At 48.5% G+C, this 23,118-nt stretch overlaps 1 long non-coding RNA gene across 50 annotated transcripts in view; it reads left to right on the top strand.

Annotated features, from left to right (window-relative positions):
- LOC121274155 overlaps positions 1-23,118 on the top strand; it is a 125,645-nt gene that overhangs the window by 70,692 nt on the left and 31,835 nt on the right. For 41 of the 50 annotated variants that reach the window (XR_005942190.1, XR_005942199.1, XR_005942177.1 and 38 more), the window contains 16 exons: positions 858-919; positions 2,069-2,130; positions 3,279-3,340; positions 5,247-5,434; positions 6,528-6,715; positions 8,014-8,075; positions 10,528-10,589; positions 11,809-11,870; positions 13,019-13,206; positions 14,231-14,418; positions 15,443-15,630; positions 16,654-16,715; positions 17,864-17,925; positions 19,832-20,019; positions 21,112-21,299; positions 22,597-22,658. This is a non-coding gene — a long non-coding RNA (uncharacterized LOC121274155). Of the gene's footprint in view, positions 1-857; positions 1,046-2,068; positions 2,131-3,278; positions 3,341-5,246; positions 5,435-6,527; positions 6,716-8,013; positions 8,076-10,527; positions 10,590-11,808; positions 11,871-13,018; positions 13,207-14,230; positions 14,419-15,442; positions 15,631-16,653; positions 16,842-17,863; positions 17,926-19,831; positions 20,020-21,111; positions 21,300-22,596; positions 22,659-23,118 lie in introns of all 50 variants that reach the window. The other 9 variants (XR_005942197.1, XR_005942205.1, XR_005942185.1 and 6 more) reach the window with 8 other exon arrangements.

The following is a 23,118-nucleotide window of genomic DNA, read 5'->3' as shown; positions in this document are numbered from 1 at the left end:
CTGTTGGACATCAACAGTTTAAAGCAGATCACGTTTTGAACCTCGTGGATTCTGTAATCCATTGGGAGACTCTGAGTAACCTCCACCATTGAGAGCCTCTCTTGACATTGAAACCGATACAGAGAAGGGACAGGATTCTATAGCTTTGTGAGTGGCTCTGAGCTGTCAGGAGCTGGGTTTAAACCCAGTTCTGTCTTCTGGGAGTAGTGGAGGAGACAGAGGCCGATGTCTGTTCATTGTAAGTCAGAAATAAAAGCTGCTGGACAGTGACAAAATCTCCTGGAGCCCTTGTCCCACCACACAGCCTGTCTGAAATGGTGGATCTCGTGCAGAGGCTACAGGCCCATTGGTTTGAGTAATTACATCTCGCATTGCCATGGAATAAGCTGTTGCATTAATTTGGGAATTAGATGCACTGAAATTGAGGAGAGAGCTTTATCCTGTATCTTCTCCTGTAATGTACCTGCCTTGGGAGTTTTTGATGGGTACAGTGTTGAGGGAGATTTACTGTGTATCTACCCCTGTGGTGTACCTCTCCTGTGAGTGTTTGATGGAGACAGTACAGAGGGAGTTTTAGGCTGTATCTCAGCCCATGCTGCACATGTCCTGGGAGTGTTTGATGGGGACAGTGCAGAGAGAGCTTTAGTCTGTATCTCAGCCCATTCTGTACTTGTCCTGGGAGTGTTTGATGGAGACAGTGCAGAGGGAGCTTTAGCCTGTATCTCACCCTGTGCTGTACCTGTCTTGAGTGAATGGCTTCATACAATTGCAAATTTTTTTACCTCTGGCCCTTGCATCTGACCAACCTGAATTGTGTTCATCTTTGTAACTCAGCATTTTCTCTGATTATGTTGCAGATTGGAAACTGAAACTGACTCGTGCAATGAGCACTAATCCTGACAGCATCGCAGTGTCACAGGTACGATTCTTACCTTGTGTTCAGTCTGACCAAGAGCTCGTCGCCACCGTGCCTGCTGTTGCCCCATGAGCATGTATGGCCAATGATGTGGCTCAAGAAGAACACACAAGCCCAGGCTAGGAAGCAGTAAGTGTCTGACCTGTGACCCTGCTGTGCCGTATCTAACTGGGACACGTTCTCGTCTTTTCCCCTGGTGGATGGTGATGGTTAGGAGTGAGGAGGAGGGGACGCAGTGCTCATTGTTCCGGTGTGGGGGAAATGGCCGGAGAGTTTCTGTGAGAATGTTTGGCCAGCTGTTGGACATCAACAGTTTAAAGCAGATCACGTTTTGAACCTCGTGGATTCTGTAATCCATTGGGAGACTCTGAGTAACCTCCACCATTGAGAGCCTCTCTTGACATTGAAACCGATACAGAGAAGGGACAGGATTCTATAGCTTTGTGAGTGGCTCTGAGCTGTCAGGAGCTGGGTTTAAACCCAGTTCTGTCTGCTGGGAGTAGTGGAGGAGACAGAGGCCGATGTCTGTTCATTGTAAGTCAGAAATAAAAGCTGCTGGACAGTGACAAAATCTCCTGGAGCCCTTGTCCCACCACACAGCCTGTCTGAAATGGTGGATCTCGTGCAGAGGCTACAGGCCCATTGGTTTGAGTAATTACATCTCGCATTGCCATGGAATAGGCTGTTGTATTAATTTGGGAATTAGATGCACTGAAATTGAGGAGAGAGCTTTATCCTGTATCTTCTCCTGTAATGTACCTGCCTTGGGAGTTTTTGATGGGTACAGTGTTGAGGGAGATTTACTGTGTATCTACCCCTGTGGTGTACCTCTCCTGTGAGTGTTTGATGTGACAGTACAGAGGGAGTTTTAGGCTGTATCTCAGCCCATGCTGTACATGTCCTGGGAGTGTTTGATGGGGACAGTGCAGAGAGAGCTTTAGTCTGTATCTCAGCCCATTCTGTACTTGTCCTGGGAGTGTTTGATGGAGACAGTGCAGAGGGAGCTTTAGCCTGTATCTCACCCTGTGCTGTACCTGTGGTGAGTGAATGGCTTCATACAATTGCAAATTTTTTTACCTCTGGCCCTTGCATCTGACCAACCTGAATTGTGTTCATCTTTGTAACTCAGCATTTTCTCTGATTATGTTGCAGATTGGAAACTGAAACTGACTCGTGCAATGAGCACTAATCCTGACAGCATCGCAGTGTCACAGGTACGATTCTTACCTTGTGTTCAGTCTGACCAAGAGCTCGTCGCCACCGTGCCTGCTGTTGCCCCATGAGCATGTATGGCCAATGATGTGGCTCAAGAGGAACACACAAGCCCAGGCTAGGAAGCAGTAAGTGTCTGACCTGTGACCCTCCTGTGCCGTATCTAACTGGGACACGTTCTCTACTTTTCCCCTGGTGGATGGTGATGGTTAGGAGTGAGGAGGAGGGGACTCAGTGCTCATTGTTCCGGTGTGGGGGAAATGGCCGGAGAGTTTCTGTGAGAATGTTTGGCTAGCTGTTGGACATCAACAGTTTAAAGCAGATCACGTTTTGAACCTCGTGGATTCTGTAATCCATTGGGAGACTCTGAGTAACCTCCACCATTGAGAGCCTCTCTTGACATTGAAACCGATACAGAGAAGGGACAGGATTCTATAGCTTTGTGAGTGGCTCTGAGCTGTCAGGAGCTGGGTTTAAACCCAGTTCTGTCTTCTGGGAGTAGTGGAGGAGACAGGCCGATGTCTGTTCATTGTAAGTCAGAAATAAAAGCTGCTGGACAGTGACAAAATCTCCTGGAGCCCTTGTCCCACCACACAGCTTGTCTGAAATGGTGGATCTCGTGCAGAGGCTACAGGCCCATTGGTTTGAGTAATTACATCTCGCATTGCCATGGAATAAGCTGTTGTATTAATTTGGGAATTAGATGCACTGAAATTGAGGAGAGAGCTTTATCCTGTATCTTCTCCTGTAATGTACCTACCTTGGGAGTTTTTGATGGGTACAGTGTTGAGGGAGATTTACTGTGTATCTACCCCTGTGGTGTACCTCTCCTGTGAGTGTTTGATGGAGACAGTACAGAGGGAGTTTTAGGCTGTATCTCAGCCCATGCTGTACATGTCCTGGGAGTGTTTGATGGGGACAGTGCAGAGAGAGCTTTAGTCTGTATCTCAGCCCATTCTGTACTTGTCCTGGGAGTGTTTGATGGAGACAGTGCAGAGGGAGCTTTAGCCTGTATCTCACCCTGTGCTGTACCTGTCTTGAGTGAATGGCTTCATACAATTGCAAATTTTTTTACCTCTGGCCCTTGCATCTGACCAACCTGAATTGTGTTCATCTTTGTAACTCAGCATTTTCTCTGATTATGTTGCAGATTGGAAACTGAAACTGACTCGTGCAATGAGCACTAATCCTGACAGCATCGCAGTGTCACAGGTACGATTCTTACCTTGTGTTCAGTCTGACCAAGAGCTCGTCGCACCGTGCCTGCTGTTGCCCCATGAGCATGTATGGCCAATGATGTGGCTCAAGAAGAACACACAAGCCCAGGCTAGGAAGCAGTAAGTGTCTGACCTGTGACCCTGCTGTGCCGTATCTAACTGGGACACGTTCTCGTCTTTTCCCCTGGTGGATGGTGATGGTTAGGAGTGAGGAGGAGGGGACTCAGTGCTCACTGTTCCGGTGTGGGGGAAATGGCCGGAGAGTTTCTGTGAGAATGTTTGGCCAGCTGTTGGACATCAACAGTTTAAAGCAGATCACGTTTTGAACCTCGTGGATTCTGTAATCCATTGGGAGACTCTGAGTAACGTCCACCATTGATAGCCTGACTTGACATTGAAACCGATACAGAGAAGGGACAGGATTCTATAGCTTTGTGAGTGGCTCTGAGCTGTCAGGAGCTGGGTTTAAACCCAGTTCTGTCTGCTGGGAGTAGTGGAGGAGACAGAGGCCGATGTCTGTTCATTGTAAGTCAGAAATAAAAGCTGCTGGACAGTGACAAAATCTCCTGGAGCCCTTGTCCCACCGCACAGCCTGTCTGAAATGGTGGATCTCGTGCAGAGGCTACAGGCCCATTGGTTTGAGTAATTACATCTCGCATTGCCATGCTACAGGCTGTTGTATTCATTTGGGAATTAGATGCACTGAAATTGAGGAGAGAGCTTTATCCTGTATCTTCTCCTGTAATGTACCTGCCTTGGGAGTTTTTGATGGGTACAGTGTTGAGGGAGATTTACTGTGTATCTACCCCTGTGGTGTACCTCTCCTGTGAGTGTTTGATGGAGACAGTGTAGAGGGAGCTTTAGTCTGTATCTAAGCCCATGCTGTACCTGTCCTGGGAGTGTTTGATGGGGACAGTGTAGAGGGAGCTCTAGTCTGTATCTAACCCCGTGCTGTACCTCTCCTGGGAGTGTTTGATGGGGACAGTGTAGAGGGAGCTTTATCCTGTATCTCACCCTCTGATGTAGCTGTCCTAGGAGTGTTTGATGGGGACATTGCAGAGGGAGCTTTAGCCTGTATCTCACCCTGTGCTCTATCTCTCCTAGGAGTGTTTGATGGTGACGGTGTAGAGGGAGCTTTACTCTATCTAACCCCGTGCTGTAGCTGTCCTGGGAGTGTTTGATGTGGACAGTGTAGAGGGAGCTTTAGTCTGTATCTAACCCCGTGCTTTTGCTGTGCTGGGATTGTTTGTAGGAGACAGTGTAAAGGGAGCTTTGCTCTGTATCTAACCCCGTACTGGCGCTGTCCTGGGAGTGTTTGATGGGGATAGTGGAGAGGGAGCTTTAGTCTGTATCTAACACCGTGCTGTCGCTGTCCTGGGAGTTTTTGATGGGGACAGTGTAGAGGGCGCTTTAGTCTGTATCTAAGCCCATGCTGTACCTCTCCTGGTAGTGTTTGATGGGGACAGTGTAGAGGGAGCTTTAGTCTGTATCTCAGCCCATGCTGTACATATCCTGGGAGTGTTTGATGGGGACAGTGCAGAGAGAGCTTTAGTCTGTATCTCAGCCCATGCTGTACCTGTCCTGGGAGTGTTTGATGGAGACAGTGTAGAAGGAGCTTTAATCTGTATTTAAGCCCATGCTGTACCTGTCCTGGGAGTGTTTGATGGGGACAGTGTGGAGGGAGCTTTACTCTGTATCGAACCCCATGCTGTACTTGTCCTGGGAGTGTTTGATGGGGACAGTGCAGAGGGAGCTTTAGCCTGTATCTCACGCTGTGCTGTACCTGTCTTGAGTGAATGGCTTCATACAATTGCAAATCTTTTTACCTGTGGCCCTTGCACCTGACCAACCTGAATTGTGTTCATCTTTGTAACTCAGCATTTTCTCTGATTATGTTGCAGATTGGAAACTGAAACTGACTCGTGCAATGGGCACTAATCCTGACGGCATCGCAGTGTCACAGGTACGATTCTTACCTTGTGTTCAGTCTGACCAAGAGCTCGTCGCCACCGTGCCTGCTGTTGCCCCATGAGCATGTATGGCCAATGATGTGGCTCAAGAGGAACACACAAGCCCAGGCTAGGAAGCAGTAAGTGTCTGACCTGTGACCCTCCTGTGCCGTATCTAACTGGGACACGTTCTCTACTTTTCCCCTGGTGGATGGTGATGGTTAGGAGTGAGGAGGAGGGGACGCAGTGCTCATTGTTCCGGTGTGGGGGAAATGGCCGGAGAGTTTCTGTGAGAATGTTTGGCCAGCTGTTGGACATCAACAGTTTAAAGCAGATCACGTTTTGAACCTCGTGGATTCTGTAATCCATTGGGAGACTCTGAGTAACGTCCACCATTGAGAGCCTGACTTGACATTGAAACCGATACAGAGAAGGGACAGGATTCTATAGCTTTGTGAGTGGCTCTGAGCTGTCAGGAGCTGGGTTTAAACCCAGTTCTGTCTGCTGGGAGTAGTGGAGGAGACAGAGGCCGATGTCTGTTCATTGTAAGTCAGAAATAAAAGCTGCTGGACAGTGACAAAATCTCCTGGAGCCCTTGTCCCACCACACAGCCTGTCTGAAATGGTGGATCTCGTGCAGAGGCTACAGGCCCATTGGTTTGAGTAATTACATCTCGCATTGCCATGAAATAAGCTGTTGTATTAATTTGGGAATTAGATGCACTGAAATTGAGGGGAGAGCTTTATCCTGTATCTTCTCCTGTAATGTACCTGCCTTGGGAGTTTTTGATGGGTACAGTGTTGAGGGAGATTTACTGTGTATCTACCCCTGTGGTGTACCTCTCCTGTGAGTGTTTGATGGAGACAGTACAGAGGGAGTTTTAGTCTGTATCTCAGCCCATGCTGCACATGTCCTGGGAGTGTTTGATGGGGACAGTGCAGAGAGAGCTTTAGTCTGTATCTCAGCCCATTCTGTACCTGTCCTGGGAGTGTTTGATGGAGACAGTGTAGAGGGAGCTTTACTCTGTATCTAACCCCTTGCTGTACTTCTCCTGGGAGTGTTTGATGGGGACAGTGCAGAGGGAGCTTTAGCCTGTATCTCACCCTGTGCTGTACCTGTCTTGAGTGAATGGCTTCATACAATTGCAAATTTTTTTACCTCTGGCCCTTGCATCTGACCAACCTGAATTGTGTTCATCTTTGTAACTCAGCATTTTCTCTGATTATGTTGCAGATTGGAAACTGAAACTGACTCGTGCAATGAGCACTAATCCTGACAGCATCGCAGTGTCACAAGTACGATTCTTACCTTGTGTTCAGTCTGACCAAGAGCTCGTCGCCACCGTGCCTGCTCTTGCCCCATGAGCATGTATGGCCAATGATGTGGCTCAAGAAGAACACACAAGCCCAGGCTAGGAAGCAGTAAGTGTCTGACCTGTGACCCTGCTGTGCCGTATCTAACTGGGACACGTTCTCGTCTTTTCCCCTGGTGGATTGTGAAGGTTAGGAGTGAGGAGGAGGGGACTCAGTGCTCACTGTTCCGGTGTGGGGGAAATGGCCGGAGAGTTTCTGTGAGAATGTTTGGCCAGCTGTTGGACATCAACAGTTTAAAGCAGATCACGTTTTGAACCTCGTGGATTCTGTAATCCATTGGGAGACTCTGAGTAACGTCCGCCATTGAGAGCCTGACTTGACATTGAAACCGATACAGAGAAGGGACAGGATTCTATAGCTGTGTGAGTGGCTCTGAGCTGTCTGGAGCTGGGTTTAAACCCAATTCTGTCTGCTGGGAGTAGTGGAGGAGACAGAGGCCGATGTCTGTTCATTGTAAGTCAGAAATAAAAGCTGCTGGACAGTGACAAAATCTCCTGGAGCCCTTGTCCCACCACACAGCCTGTCTGAAATGGTGGATCTCGTGCAGAGGTTACAGGCCCATTGGTTTGAGTAATTACATCTCGCATTGCCATGGAATAAGCTGTTGTATTAATTTGGGAATTAGATGCACTGAAATTGAGGAGAGAGCTTTATCCTGTATCTTCTCCTGTAATGTACCTGCCTTGGGAGTTTTTGATGGGTAGTGTTGAGGGAGATTTACTGTGTATCTACCCTTGTGGTGTACCTCTCCTGTGAGTGTTTGATGGAGACAGTGTAGAGGGAGCTTTAGTCTGTATCTAAGCCCATGCTGTACCTGTCCTGGGAGTTTTCGATGGGGACAGTGTAGAGGGAGCTCTAGTCTGTATCTAACCCCGTGCTGTACCTCTCCTGGGAGTGTTTGATGGGGACAGTGTAGAGGGAGCTTTATCCTGTATCTCACCCTGTGATGTAGCTGTCCTAGGAGTGTTTGGTGGAGACAGTACAGAGGGAGCTTTAGTCTGTATCTCAGCCCATGCTGTACATGTCCTGGGAGTGTTTGATGGGGACAGTGCAGAGAGAGCTTTAATCTGTATCTCAGCCCATTCTGTACCTGTCCTGGGAGTGTTTGATGGAGACAGTGTAGAGGGAGCTTTACTCAGTATCTAACCCCATGCTGTACTTGTCCTGGGAGTGTTTGATGAGGACAGTGCAGAGGGAGCTTTAGCCTGTATCTCACGCTGTGCTGTACCTGTCTTGAGTGAATGGCTTCATACAATTGCAAATCTTTTTACCTGTGGCCCTTGCACCTGACCAACCTGAATTGTGTTCATCTTTGTAACTCAGCATTTTCTCTGATTATGTTGCAGATTGGAAACTGAAACTGACTCGTGCAATGAGCACTAATCCTGACAGCATCGCAGTGTCACAGGTACGATTCTTACCTTGTGTTCTGACCAAGAGCTCGTCGCCACCGTGCCTGCTCTTGCCCCATGAGCATGTATGGCCAATGATGTGGCTCAAGAAGAACACACAAGCCCAGGCTAGGAAGCAGTAAATGTCTGACCTGTGACCCTGCTGTGCCGTATCTAACTGGGACACGTTCTCGTCTTTTCCCCTGGTGGATGGTGATGGTTAGGAGTGAGGAGGAGGGGACTCAGTGCTCACTGTTCCGGTGTGGGGGAAATGGCCGGAGAGTTTCTGTGAGAATGTTTGGCCAGCTGTTGGACATCAACAGTTTAAAGCAGATCACGTTTTGAACCTCGTGGATTCTGTAATCCATTGGGAGACTCTGAGTAACGTCCACCATTGAGAGCCTGACTTGACATTGAAACCGATACAGAGAAGGGACAGGATTCTGTAGCTTTGTGAGTGGCTGTGAGCTGTCAGGAGCTGGGTTTAAACCCAGTTCTGTCTGCTGGGAGTAGTGGAGGAGACAGAGGCCGATGTCTGTTCATTGTAAGTCAGAAATAAAAGCTGCTGGACAGTGACAAAATCTCCTGGAGCCCTTGTCCCACCACACAGCCTGTCTGAAATGGTGGATCTCGTGCAGAGGCTACAGGCCCATTGGTTTGAGTAATTACATCTCGCATTGCCATGGAATAGGCTGTTGTATTAATTTGGGAATTAGATGCACTGAAATTGAGGAGAGAGCTTTATCCTGTATCTTCTCCTGTAATGTACCTGCCTTGGGAGTTTTTGATGGGTACAGTGTTGAGAGAGATTTTCTGTGTATCTACCCCTGTGGTGTACCTCTCCTGTGAGTGTTTGATGGAGACAGTACAGAGGGAGTTTTAGTCTGTATCTCAGCCCATGCTGTGCATGTCCTGGGAGTGTTTGATGGGGACAGTGCAGAGAGAGCTTTAGTCTGTATCTCAGCCCATTCTGTACCTGTCCTGGGAGTGTTTGATGGAGACAGTGTAGAGGGAGCTTTACTCTGTATCTAAGCCCATGCTGTACCTGTCCTGGGAGTGTTTGATGGGGACAGTGTAGAGGGAGCTCTAGTCTGTATCTAACCCCGTGCTGTACCTCTCCTGGGAGTGTTTGATGTGGACAGTGTAGAGGGAGCTTTATCCTGTATCTCACCCTGTGATGTAGCTGTCCTAGGAGTGTTTGGTGGAGACATTGCAGAGGGAGCTTTAGTCTGTATCTCACCCTGTGCTCTATCTCTCCTAGGAGTGTTTGATGGTGACGGTGTAGAGGGAGCTTTACTCTATCTAACCCCGTGCTGTAGCTGTCCTGGGAGTGTTTGATGGGGACAGTGTAGAGGGAGCTTTATCCTGTATCTCACCCTCTGATGTAGCTGTCCTAGGAGTGTTTGATGGGGACATTGCAGAGGGAGCTTTAGCCTGTATCTCACCCTGTGCTCTATCTCTCCTAGGAGTGTTTGATGGTGACGGTGTAGAGGGAGCTTTACTCTATCTAACCCAGTGCTGTAGCTGTCCTGGGAGTGTTTGATGTGGACAGTGTAGAGGGAGCTTTAGTCTGTATCTAACCCCGTGCTTTTGCTGTGCTGGGATTGTTTGTAGGGGACAGTGTAAAGGGAGCTTTGCTCTGTATCTAACCCCGTACTGGCGCTGTCCTGGGAGTGTTTGATGGGGATAGTGGAGAGGGAGCTTTAGTCTGTATCTAACACCGTGCTGTCGCTGTCCTGGGAGTTTTTGATGGGGACAGTGTAGAGGGCGCTTTAGTCTGTATCTAAGCCCATGCTGTACCTCTCCTGGTAGTGTTTGATGGGGACAGTGTAGAGGGAGCTTTAGTCTGTATCTCAGCCCATGCTGTACATATCCTGGGAGTGTTTGATGGGGACAGTGCAGAGAGAGCTTTAGTCTGTATCTCAGCCCATTCTGTACCTGTCCTGGGAGTGTTTGATGGAGACAGTGTAGAAGGAGCGTTAATCTGTATTTAAGCCCATGCTGTAGCTGTCCTGGGAGTGTTTGATATGGACAGTGTGGAGGGAGCTTTACTCTGTATCTACCCCGTGCTGTACCTGTCCTGGGAGTGTTTGATATGGACAGTGTGGAGGGAGCTTTACTCTGTATCGAACCCCGTGCTGTACCTGTCCTGGGAGTGTTTGATATGGACAGTGTGGAGGGAGCTTTACTCTGTATCGAACCCCGTGCTGTACCTGTCCTGGGAGTGTTTGATGGAGACAGTGTGGAGGGAGCTTTACTCTGTATCGAACCCCATGCTGTACTTGTCCTGGGAGTGTTTGATGGGGACAGTGCAGAGGGAGCTTTAGCCTGTATCTCACCCTGTGCTGTACCTGTCTTGAGTGAATGGCTTCATACAATTGCAAATCTTTTTACCTGTGGCCCTTGCACCTGACCAACCTGAATTGTGTTCATCTTTGTAACTCAGCATTTTCTCTGATTATGTTGCAGATTGGAAACTGAAACTGACTCGTGCAATGGGCACTAATCCTGACGGCATCGCAGTGTCACAGGTACGATTCTTACCTTGTGTTCAGTCTGACCAAGAGCTCGTCGCCACCGTGCCTGCTGTTGCCCCATGAGCATGTATGGCCAATGATGTGGCTCAAGAGGAACGCACAAGCCCAGGCTAGGAAGCAGTAAGTGTCTGACCTGTGACCCTCCTGTGCCGTATCTAACTGGGACACGTTCTCTACTTTTCCCCTGGTGGATGGTGATGGTTAGGAGTGAGGAGGAGGGGACTCAGTGCTCATTGTTCCGGTGTGGGGGAAATGGCCGGAGAGTTTCTGTGAGAATGTTTGGCCAGCTGTTGGACATCAACAGTTTAAAGCAGATCACGTTTTGAACCTCGTGGATTCTGTAATCCATTGGGTGACTCTGAGTAACGTCCACCATTGAGAGCCTGACTTGACATTGAAACCGATACAGAGAAGGGACAGGATTCTATAGCTTTGTGAGTGGCTCTGAGCTGTCAGGAGCTGGGTTTAAACCCAGTTCTGTCTGCTGGGAGTAGTGGAGGAGACAGAGGCCGATGTCTGTTCATTGTAAGTCAGAAATAAAAGCTGCTGGACAGTGACAAAATCTCCTGGAGCCCTTGTCCCACCACACAGCCTGTCTGAAATGGTGGATCTCGTGCAGAGGCTACAGGCCCATTGGTTTGAGTAATTACATCTCGCATTGCCATGAAATAAGCTGTTGTATTAATTTGGGAATTAGATGCACTGAAATTGAGGAGAGAGCTTTATCCTGTATCTTCTCCTGTAATGTACCTGCCTTGGGAGTTTTTGATGGGTACAGTGTTGAGGGAGATTTACTGTGTATCTACCCCTGTGGTGTACCTCTCCTGTGAGTGTTTGATGGAGACAGTACAGAGGGAGTTTTAGTCTGTATCTCAGCCCATGCTGTACATGTCCTGGGAGTGTTTGATGGGGACAGTGCAGAGAGAGCTTTAGTCTGTATCTCAGCCCATTCTGTACCTGTCCTGGGAGTGTTTGATGGAGACAGTGTAGAGGGAGCTTTACTCTGTATCTAACCCCTTGCTGTACTTCTCCTGGGAGTGTTTGATGGGGACAGTGCAGAGGGAGCTTTAGCCTGTATCTCACCCTGTGCTGTACCTGTCTTGAGTGAATGGCTTCATACAATTGCAAATTTTTTTACCTCTGGCCCTTGCATCTGACCAACCTGAATTGTGTTCATCTTTGTAACTCAGCATTTTCTCTGATTATGTTGCAGATTGGAAACTGAAACTGACTCGTGCAATGAGCACTAATCCTGACAGCATCGCAGTGTCACAGGTACGATTCTTACCTTGTGTTCAGTCTGACCAAGAGCTCGTCGCCACCGTGCCTGCTCTTGCCCCATGAGCATGTATGGCCAATGATGTGGCTCAAGAAGAACACACAAGCCCAGGCTAGGAAGCAGTAAGTGTCTGACCTGTGACCCTGCTGTGCCGTATCTAACTGGGACACGTTCTCGTCTTTTCCCCTGGTGGATTGTGAAGGTTAGGAGTGAGGAGGAGGGGACTCAGTGCTCACTGTTACGGTGTGGGGGAAATGGCCGGAGAGTTTCTGTGAGAATGTTTGGCCAGCTGTTGGACATCAACAGTTTAAAGCAGATCACGTTTTGAACCTCGTGGATTCTGTAATCCATTGGGAGACTCTGAGTAACGTCCGCCATTGAGAGCCTGACTTGACATTGAAACCGATACAGAGAAGGGACAGGATTCTGTAGCTTTGTGAGTAGCTCTGACCTGTCAGGAGCTGGGTTTAAACCCAGTTCTGTCTGCTGGGAGTAGTGGAGGAGACAGAGGCCGATGTCTGTTCATTGTAAGTCAGAAATAAAAGCTGCTGGACAGTGACAAAATCTCCTGGAGCCCTTGTCCCACCACACAGCCTGTCTGAAATGGTGGATCTCGTGCAGAGGTTACAGGCCCATTGGTTTGAGTAATTACGTCTCGCATTGCCATGGAATAAGCTGTTGTATTAATTTGGGAATTAGATGCACTGAAATTGAGGAGAGAGCTTTATCCTGTATCTTCTCCTGTAATGTACCTGCCTTGGGAGTTTTTGATGGGTAGTGTTGAGGGAGATTTACTGTGTATCTACCCCTGTGGTGTACCTCTCCTGTGAGTGTTTGATGGAGACAGTGTAGAGGGAGCTTTAGTCTGTATCTAAGCCCATGCTGTACCTGTCCTGGGAGTTTTCGATGGGGACAGTGTAGAGGGAGCTCTAGTCTGTATCTAACCCCGTGCTGTACCTCTCCTGGGAGTGTTTGATGGGGACAGTGTAGAGGGAGCTTTATCCTGTATCTCACCCTGTGCTGTACCTGTCTTGAGTGAATGGCTTCATACAATTGCAAATTTTTTTACCTCTGGCCCTTGCATCTGACCAACCTGAATTGTGTTCATCTTTGTAACTCTGCATTTTCTCTGATTATGTTGCAGATTGGAAACTGAAACTGACTCGTGCAATGAGCACTAATCCTGACAGCATCGCAGTGTCACAGGTACGATTCTTACCTTGTGTTCAGTCTGACCAAGAGCTCGTCGCCACCGTGCCTGCTGTTGCCCCATGAGCATGTATGGCCAATGATGTGGCTCAAGAGGAACACACAAGCCCAGGCTAGGAAGCAGTAAGTGTCTGATCTGTGACCCTGCTGTGCCGTATCTAACTGGGACACGTTCTCTACTTTTCCCCTGGTGGATGGTGATGGTTAGGAGTGAGGAGGAGGGGACTCAGTGCTCATTGTTCCGGTGTGGGGGAAATGGCCGGAGAGTTTCTGTGAGAATGTTTGGCCAGCTGTTGGACATCAACAGTTTAAAGCAGATCACGTTTTGAACCTCGTGGATTCTGTAATCCATTGGGAGACTCTGAGTAACCTCCACCATTGAGAGCCTCTCTTGACATTGAAACCGATACAGAGAAGGGACAGGATTCTATAGCTTTGTGAGTGGCTCTGAGCTGTCAGGAGCTGGGTTTAAACCCAGTTCTGTCTTCTGGGAGTAGTGGAGGAGACAGAGGCCGATGTCTGTTCATTGTAAGTCAGAAATAAAAGCTGCTGGACAGTGACAAAATCTCCTGGAGCCCTTGTCCCACCACACAGCCTGTCTGAAATGGTGGATCTCGTGCAGAGGCTACAGGCCCATTGGTTTGAGTAATTACATCTCGCATTGCCATGGAATAAGCTGTTGCATTAATTTGGGAATTAGATGCACTGAAATTGAGGAGAGAGCTTTATCCTGTATCTTCTCCTGTAATGTACCTGCCTTGGGAGTTTTTGATGGGTACAGTGTTGAGGGAGATTTACTGTGTATCTACCCCTGTGGTGTACCTCTCCTGTGAGTGTTTGATGGAGACAGTACAGAGGGAGTTTTAGGCTGTATCTCAGCCCATGCTGCACATGTCCTGGGAGTGTTTGATGGGGACAGTGCAGAGAGAGCTTTAGTCTGTATCTCAGCCCATTCTGTACTTGTCCTGGGAGTGTTTGATGGAGACAGTGCAGAGGGAGCTTTAGCCTGTATCTCACCCTGTGCTGTACCTGTCTTGAGTGAATGGCTTCATACAATTGCAAATTTTTTTACCTCTGGCCCTTGCATCTGACCAACCTGAATTGTGTTCATCTTTGTAACTCTGCATTTTCTCTGATTATGTTGCAGATTGGAAACTGAAACTGACTCGTGCAATGAGCACTAATCCTGACAGCATCGCAGTGTCACAGGTACGATTCTTACCTTGTGTTCAGTCTGACCAAGAGCTCGTCGCCACCGTGCCTGCTGTTGCCCCATGAGCATGTATGGCCAATGATGTGGCTCAAGAGGAACACACAAGCCCAGGCTAGGAAGCAGTAAGTGTCTGATCTGTGACCCTGCTGTGCCGTATCTAACTGGGACACGTTCTCTACTTTTCCCCTGGTGGATGGTGATGGTTAGGAGTGAGGAGGAGGGGACTCAGTGCTCATTGTTCCGGTGTGGGGGAAATGGCCGGAGAGTTTCTGTGAGAATGTTTGGCCAGCTGTTGGACATCAACAGTTTAAAGCAGATCACGTTTTGAACCTCGTGGATTCTGTAATCCATTGGGAGACTCTGAGTAACCTCCACCATTGAGAGCCTCTCTTGACATTGAAACCGATACAGAGAAGGGACAGGATTCTATAGCTTTGTGAGTGGCTCTGAGCTGTCAGGAGCTGGGTTTAAACCCAGTTCTGTCTTCTGGGAGTAGTGGAGGAGACAGAGGCCGATGTCTGTTCATTGTAAGTCAGAAATAAAAGCTGCTGGACAGTGACAAAATCTCCTGGAGCCCTTGTCCCACCACACAGCCTGTCTGAAATGGTGGATCTCGTGCAGAGGCTACAGGCCCATTGGTTTGAGTAATTACATCTCGCATTGCCATGGAATAAGCTGTTGCATTAATTTGGGAATTAGATGCACTGAAATTGAGGAGAGAGCTTTATCCTGTATCTTCTCCTGTAATGTACCTGCCTTGGGAGTTTTTGATGGGTACAGTGTTGAGGGAGATTTACTGTGTATCTACCCCTGTGGTGTACCTCTCCTGTGAGTGTTTGATGGAGACAGTACAGAGGGAGTTTTAGGCTGTATCTCAGCCCATGCTGCACATGTCCTGGGAGTGTTTGATGGGGACAGTGCAGAGAGAGCTTTAGTCTGTATCTCAGCCCATTCTGTACTTGTCCTGGGAGTGTTTGATGGAGACAGTGCAGAGGGAGCTTTAGCCTGTATCTCACCCTGTGCTGTACCTGTCTTGAGTGAATGGCTTCATACAATTGCAAATTTTTTTACCTCTGGCCCTTGCATCTGACCAACCTGAATTGTGTTCATCTTTGTAACTCAGCATTTTCTCTGATTATGTTGCAGATTGGAAACTGAAACTGACTCGTGCAATGAGCACTAATCCTGACAGCATCGCAGTGTCACAGGTACGATTCTTACCTTGTGTTCAGTCTGACCAAGAGCTCGTCGCCACCGTGCCTGCTGTTGCCCCATGAGCATGTATGGCCAATGATGTGGCTCAAGAAGAACACACAAGCCCAGGCTAGGAAGCAGTAAGTGTCTGACCTGTGACCCTGCTGTGCCGTATCTAACTGGGACACGTTCTCGTCTTTTCCCCTGGTGGATGGTGATGGTTAGGAGTGAGGAGGAGGGGACGCAGTGCTCATTGTTCCGGTGTGGGGGAAATGGCCGGAGAGTTTCTGTGAGAATGTTTGGCCAGCTGTTGGACATCAACAGTTTAAAGCAGATCACGTTTTGAACCTCGTGGATTCTGTAATCCATTGGGAGACTCTGAGTAACCTCCACCATTGAGAGCCTCTCTTGACATTGAAACCGATACAGAGAAGGGACAGGATTCTATAGCTTTGTGAGTGGCTCTGAGCTGTCAGGAGCTGGGTTTAAACCCAGTTCTGTCTGCTGGGAGTAGTGGAGGAGACAGAGGCCGATGTCTGTTCATTGTAAGTCAGAAATAAAAGCTGCTGGACAGTGACAAAATCTCCTGGAGCCCTTGTCCCACCACACAGCCTGTCTGAAATGGTGGATCTCGTGCAGAGGCTACAGGCCCATTGGTTTGAGTAATTACATCTCGCATTGCCATGGAATAGGCTGTTGTATTAATTTGGGAATTAGATGCACTGAAATTGAGGAGAGAGCTTTATCCTGTATCTTCTCCTGTAATGTACCTGCCTTGGGAGTTTTTGATGGGTACAGTGTTGAGGGAGATTTACTGTGTATCTACCCCTGTGGTGTACCTCTCCTGTGAGTGTTTGATGTGACAGTACAGAGGGAGTTTTAGGCTGTATCTCAGCCCATGCTGTACATGTCCTGGGAGTGTTTGATGGGGACAGTGCAGAGAGAGCTTTAGTCTGTATCTCAGCCCATTCTGTACTTGTCCTGGGAGTGTTTGATGGAGACAGTGCAGAGGGAGCTTTAGCCTGTATCTCACCCTGTGCTGTACCTGTGGTGAGTGAATGGCTTCATACAATTGCAAATTTTTTTACCTCTGGCCCTTGCATCTGACCAACCTGAATTGTGTTCATCTTTGTAACTCAGCATTTTCTCTGATTATGTTGCAGATTGGAAACTGAAACTGACTCGTGCAATGAGCACTAATCCTGACAGCATCGCAGTGTCACAGGTACGATTCTTACCTTGTGTTCAGTCTGACCAAGAGCTCGTCGCCACCGTGCCTGCTGTTGCCCCATGAGCATGTATGGCCAATGATGTGGCTCAAGAGGAACACACAAGCCCAGGCTAGGAAGCAGTAAGTGTCTGACCTGTGACCCTCCTGTGCCGTATCTAACTGGGACACGTTCTCTACTTTTCCCCTGGTGGATGGTGATGGTTAGGAGTGAGGAGGAGGGGACTCAGTGCTCATTGTTCCGGTGTGGGGGAAATGGCCGGAGAGTTTCTGTGAGAATGTTTGGCTAGCTGTTGGACATCAACAGTTTAAAGCAGATCACGTTTTGAACCTCGTGGATTCTGTAATCCATTGGGAGACTCTGAGTAACCTCCACCATTGAGAGCCTCTCTTGACATTGAAACCGATACAGAGAAGGGACAGGATTCTATAGCTTTGTGAGTGGCTCTGAGCTGTCAGGAGCTGGGTTTAAACCCAGTTCTGTCTTCTGGGAGTAGTGGAGGAGACAGGCCGATGTCTGTTCATTGTAAGTCAGAAATAAAAGCTGCTGGACAGTGACAAAATCTCCTGGAGCCCTTGTCCCACCACACAGCTTGTCTGAAATGGTGGATCTCGTGCAGAGGCTACAGGCCCATTGGTTTGAGTAATTACATCTCGCATTGCCATGGAATAAGCTGTTGTATTAATTTGGGAATTAGATGCACTGAAATTGAGGAGAGAGCTTTATCCTGTATCTTCTCCTGTAATGTACCTACCTTGGGAGTTTTTGATGGGTACAGTGTTGAGGGAGATTTACTGTGTATCTACCCCTGTGGTGTACCTCTCCTGTGAGTGTTTGATGGAGACAGTACAGAGGGAGTTTTAGGCTGTATCTCAGCCCATGCTGTACATGTCCTGGGAGTGTTTGATGGGGACAGTGCAGAGAGAGCTTTAGTCTGTATCTCAGCCCATTCTGTACTTGTCCTGGGAGTGTTTGATGGAGACAGTGCAGAGGGAGCTTTAGCCTGTATCTCACCCTGTGCTGTACCTGTCTTGAGTGAATGGCTTCATACAATTGCAAATTTTTTTACCTCTGGCCCTTGCATCTGACCAACCTGAATTGTGTTCATCTTTGTAACTCAGCATTTTCTCTGATTATGTTGCAGATTGGAAACTGAAACTGACTCGTGCAATGAGCACTAATCCTGACAGCATCGCAGTGTCACAGGTACGATTCTTACCTTGTGTTCAGTCTGACCAAGAGCTCGTCGCACCGTGCCTGCTGTTGCCCCATGAGCATGTATGGCCAATGATGTGGCTCAAGAAGAACACACAAGCCCAGGCTAGGAAGCAGTAAGTGTCTGACCTGTGACCCTGCTGTGCCGTATCTAACTGGGACACGTTCTCGTCTTTTCCCCTGGTGGATGGTGATGGTTAGGAGTGAGGAGGAGGGGACTCAGTGCTCACTGTTCCGGTGTGGGGGAAATGGCCGGAGAGTTTCTGTGAGAATGTTTGGCCAGCTGTTGGACATCAACAGTTTAAAGCAGATCACGTTTTGAACCTCGTGGATTCTGTAATCCATTGGGAGACTCTGAGTAACGTCCACCATTGATAGCCTGACTTGACATTGAAACCGATACAGAGAAGGGACAGGATTCTATAGCTTTGTGAGTGGCTCTGAGCTGTCAGGAGCTGGGTTTAAACCCAGTTCTGTCTGCTGGGAGTAGTGGAGGAGACAGAGGCCGATGTCTGTTCATTGTAAGTCAGAAATAAAAGCTGCTGGACAGTGACAAAATCTCCTGGAGCCCTTGTCCCACCGCACAGCCTGTCTGAAATGGTGGATCTCGTGCAGAGGCTACAGGCCCATTGGTTTGAGTAATTACATCTCGCATTGCCATGCTACAGGCTGTTGTATTCATTTGGGAATTAGATGCACTGAAATTGAGGAGAGAGCTTTATCCTGTATCTTCTCCTGTAATGTACCTGCCTTGGGAGTTTTTGATGGGTACAGTGTTGAGGGAGATTTACTGTGTATCTACCCCTGTGGTGTACCTCTCCTGTGAGTGTTTGATGGAGACAGTGTAGAGGGAGCTTTAGTCTGTATCTAAGCCCATGCTGTACCTGTCCTGGGAGTGTTTGATGGGGACAGTGTAGAGGGAGCTCTAGTCTGTATCTAACCCCGTGCTGTACCTCTCCTGGGAGTGTTTGATGGGGACAGTGTAGAGGGAGCTTTATCCTGTATCTCACCCTCTGATGTAGCTGTCCTAGGAGTGTTTGATGGGGACATTGCAGAGGGAGCTTTAGCCTGTATCTCACCCTGTGCTCTATCTCTCCTAGGAGTGTTTGATGGTGACGGTGTAGAGGGAGCTTTACTCTATCTAACCCCGTGCTGTAGCTGTCCTGGGAGTGTTTGATGTGGACAGTGTAGAGGGAGCTTTAGTCTGTATCTAACCCCGTGCTTTTGCTGTGCTGGGATTGTTTGTAGGAGACAGTGTAAAGGGAGCTTTGCTCTGTATCTAACCCCGTACTGGCGCTGTCCTGGGAGTGTTTGATGGGGATAGTGGAGAGGGAGCTTTAGTCTGTATCTAACACCGTGCTGTCGCTGTCCTGGGAGTTTTTGATGGGGACAGTGTAGAGGGCGCTTTAGTCTGTATCTAAGCCCATGCTGTACCTCTCCTGGTAGTGTTTGATGGGGACAGTGTAGAGGGAGCTTTAGTCTGTATCTCAGCCCATGCTGTACATATCCTGGGAGTGTTTGATGGGGACAGTGCAGAGAGAGCTTTAGTCTGTATCTCAGCCCATGCTGTACCTGTCCTGGGAGTGTTTGATGGAGACAGTGTAGAAGGAGCTTTAATCTGTATTTAAGCCCATGCTGTACCTGTCCTGGGAGTGTTTGATGGGGACAGTGTGGAGGGAGCTTTACTCTGTATCGAACCCCATGCTGTACTTGTCCTGGGAGTGTTTGATGGGGACAGTGCAGAGGGAGCTTTAGCCTGTATCTCACGCTGTGCTGTACCTGTCTTGAGTGAATGGCTTCATACAATTGCAAATCTTTTTACCTGTGGCCCTTGCACCTGACCAACCTGAATTGTGTTCATCTTTGTAACTCAGCATTTTCTCTGATTATGTTGCAGATTGGAAACTGAAACTGACTCGTGCAATGGGCACTAATCCTGACGGCATCGCAGTGTCACAGGTACGATTCTTACCTTGTGTTCAGTCTGACCAAGAGCTCGTCGCCACCGTGCCTGCTGTTGCCCCATGAGCATGTATGGCCAATGATGTGGCTCAAGAGGAACACACAAGCCCAGGCTAGGAAGCAGTAAGTGTCTGACCTGTGACCCTCCTGTGCCGTATCTAACTGGGACACGTTCTCTACTTTCCCCTGGTGGATGGTGATGGTTAGGAGTGAGGAGGAGGGGACTCAGTGCTCATTGTTCCGGTGTGGGGGAAATGGCCGGAGAGTTTCTGTGAGAATGTTTGGCCAGCTGTTGGACATCAACAGTTTAAAGCAGATCACGTTTTGAACCTCGTGGATTCTGTAATCCATTGGGAGACTCTGAGTAACGTCCACCATTGAGAGCCTGACTTGACATTGAAACCGATACAGAGAAGGGACAGGATTCTATAGCTTTGTGAGTGGCTCTGAGCTGTCAGGAGCTGGGTTTAAACCCAGTTCTGTCTGCTGGGAGTAGTGGAGGAGACAGAGGCCGATGTCTGTTCATTGTAAGTCAGAAATAAAAGCTGCTGGACAGTGACAAAATCTCCTGGAGCCCTTGTCCCACCACACAGCCTGTCTGAAATGGTGGATCTCGTGCAGAGGCTACAGGCCCATTGGTTTGAGTAATTACATCTCGCATTGCCATGAAATAAGCTGTTGTATTAATTTGGGAATTAGATGCACTGAAATTGAGGGGAGAGCTTTATCCTGTATCTTCTCCTGTAATGTACCTGCCTTGGGAGTTTTTGATGGGTACAGTGTTGAGGGAGATTTACTGTGTATCTACCCCTGTGGTGTACCTCTCCTGTGAGTGTTTGATGGAGACAGTACAGAGGGAGTTTTAGTCTGTATCTCAGCCCATGCTGCACATGTCCTGGGAGTGTTTGATGGGGACAGTGCAGAGAGAGCTTTAGTCTGTATCTCAGCCCATTCTGTACCTGTCCTGGGAGTGTTTGATGGAGACAGTGTAGAGGGAGCTTTACTCTGTATCTAACCCCTTGCTGTACTTCTCCTGGGAGTGTTTGATGGGGACAGTGCAGAGGGAGCTTTAGCCTGTATCTCACCCTGTGCTGTACCTGTCTTGAGTGAATGGCTTCATACAATTGCAAATTTTTTTACCTCTGGCCCTTGCATCTGACCAACCTGAATTGTGTTCATCTTTGTAACTCAGCATTTTCTCTGATTATGTTGCAGATTGGAAACTGAAACTGACTCGTGCAATGAGCACTAATCCTGACAGCATCGCAGTGTCACAAGTACGATTCTTACCTTGTGTTCAGTCTGACCAAGAGCTCGTCGCCACCGTGCCTGCTCTTGCCCCATGAGCATGTATGGCCAATGATGTGGCTCAAGAAGAACACACAAGCCCAGGCTAGGAAGCAGTAAGTGTCTGACCTGTGACCCTGCTGTGCCGTATCTAACTGGGACACGTTCTCGTCTTTTCCCCTGGTGGATTGTGAAGGTTAGGAGTGAGGAGGAGGGGACTCAGTGCTCACTGTTCCGGTGTGGGGGAAATGGCCGGAGAGTTTCTGTGAGAATGTTTGGCCAGCTGTTGGACATCAACAGTTTAAAGCAGATCACGTTTTGAACCTCGTGGATTCTGTAATCCATTGGGAGACTCTGAGTAACGTCCGCCATTGAGAGCCTGACTTGACATTGAAACCGATACAGAGAAGGGACAGGATTCTATAGCTGTGTGAGTGGCTCTGAGCTGTCTGGAGCTGGGTTTAAACCCAATTCTGTCTGCTGGGAGTAGTGGAGGAGACAGAGGCCGATGTCTGTTCATTGTAAGTCAGAAATAAAAGCTGCTGGACAGTGACAAAATCTCCTGGAGCCCTTGTCCCACCACACAGCCTGTCTGAAATGGTGGATCTCGTGCAGAGGTTACAGGCCCATTGGTTTGAGTAATTACATCTCGCATTGCCATGGAATAAGCTGTTGTATTAATTTGGGAATTAGATGCACTGAAATTGAGGAGAGAGCTTTATCCTGTATCTTCTCCTGTAATGTACCTGCCTTGGGAGTTTTTGATGGGTAGTGTTGAGGGAGATTTACTGTGTATCTACCCTTGTGGTGTACCTCTCCTGTGAGTGTTTGATGGAGACAGTGTAGAGGGAGCTTTAGTCTGTATCTAAGCCCATGCTGTACCTGTCCTGGGAGTTTTCGATGGGGACAGTGTAGAGGGAGCTCTAGTCTGTATCTAACCCCGTGCTGTACCTCTCCTGGGAGTGTTTGATGGGACAGTGTAGAGGGAGCTTTATCCTGTATCTCACCCTGTGATGTAGCTGTCCTAGGAGTGTTTGGTGGAGACAGTACAGAGGGAGCTTTAGTCTGTATCTCAGCCCATGCTGTACATGTCCTGGGAGTGTTTGATGGGGACAGTGCAGAGAGAGCTTTAATCTGTATCTCAGCCCATTCTGTACCTGTCCTGGGAGTGTTTGATGGAGACAGTGTAGAGGGAGCTTTACTCAGTATCTAACCCCATGCTGTACTTGTCCTGGGAGTGTTTGATGAGGACAGTGCAGAGGGAGCTTTAGCCTGTATCTCACGCTGTGCTGTACCTGTCTTGAGTGAATGGCTTCATACAATTGCAAATCTTTTTACCTGTGGCCCTTGCACCTGACCAACCTGAATTGTGTTCATCTTTGTAACTCAGCATTTTCTCTGATTATGTTGCAGATTGGAAACTGAAACTGACTCGTGCAATGAGCACTAATCCTGACAGCATCGCAGTGTCACAGGTACGATTCTTACCTTGTGTTCTGACCAAGAGCTCGTCGCCACCGTGCCTGCTCTTGCCCCATGAGCATGTATGGCCAATGATGTGGCTCAAGAAGAACACACAAGCCCAGGCTAGGAAGCAGTAAATGTCTGACCTGTGACCCTGCTGTGCCGTATCTAACTGGGACACGTTCTCGTCTTTTCCCCTGGTGGATGGTGATGGTTAGGAGTGAGGAGGAGGGGACTCAGTGCTCACTGTTCCGGTGTGGGGGAAATGGCCGGAGAGTTTCTGTGAGAATGTTTGGCCAGCTGTTGGACATCAACAGTTTAAAGCAGATCACGTTTTGAACCTCGTGGATTCTGTAATCCATTGGGAGACTCTGAGTAACGTCCACCATTGAGAGCCTGACTTGACATTGAAACCGATACAGAGAAGGGACAGGATTCTGTAGCTTTGTGAGTGGCTGTGAGCTGTCAGGA

The sequence above is a fragment of the Carcharodon carcharias genome (genome assembly GCF_017639515.1).
Source record: "Carcharodon carcharias isolate sCarCar2 chromosome 33 unlocalized genomic scaffold, sCarCar2.pri SUPER_33_unloc_1, whole genome shotgun sequence".
In the NCBI taxonomy this organism is placed as follows: Eukaryota; Metazoa; Chordata; class Chondrichthyes; order Lamniformes; family Lamnidae; genus Carcharodon; species Carcharodon carcharias.
Note: the sequence above shows the minus strand (reverse complement) of the source record. Positions and strands in the feature narration are given on the sequence as shown.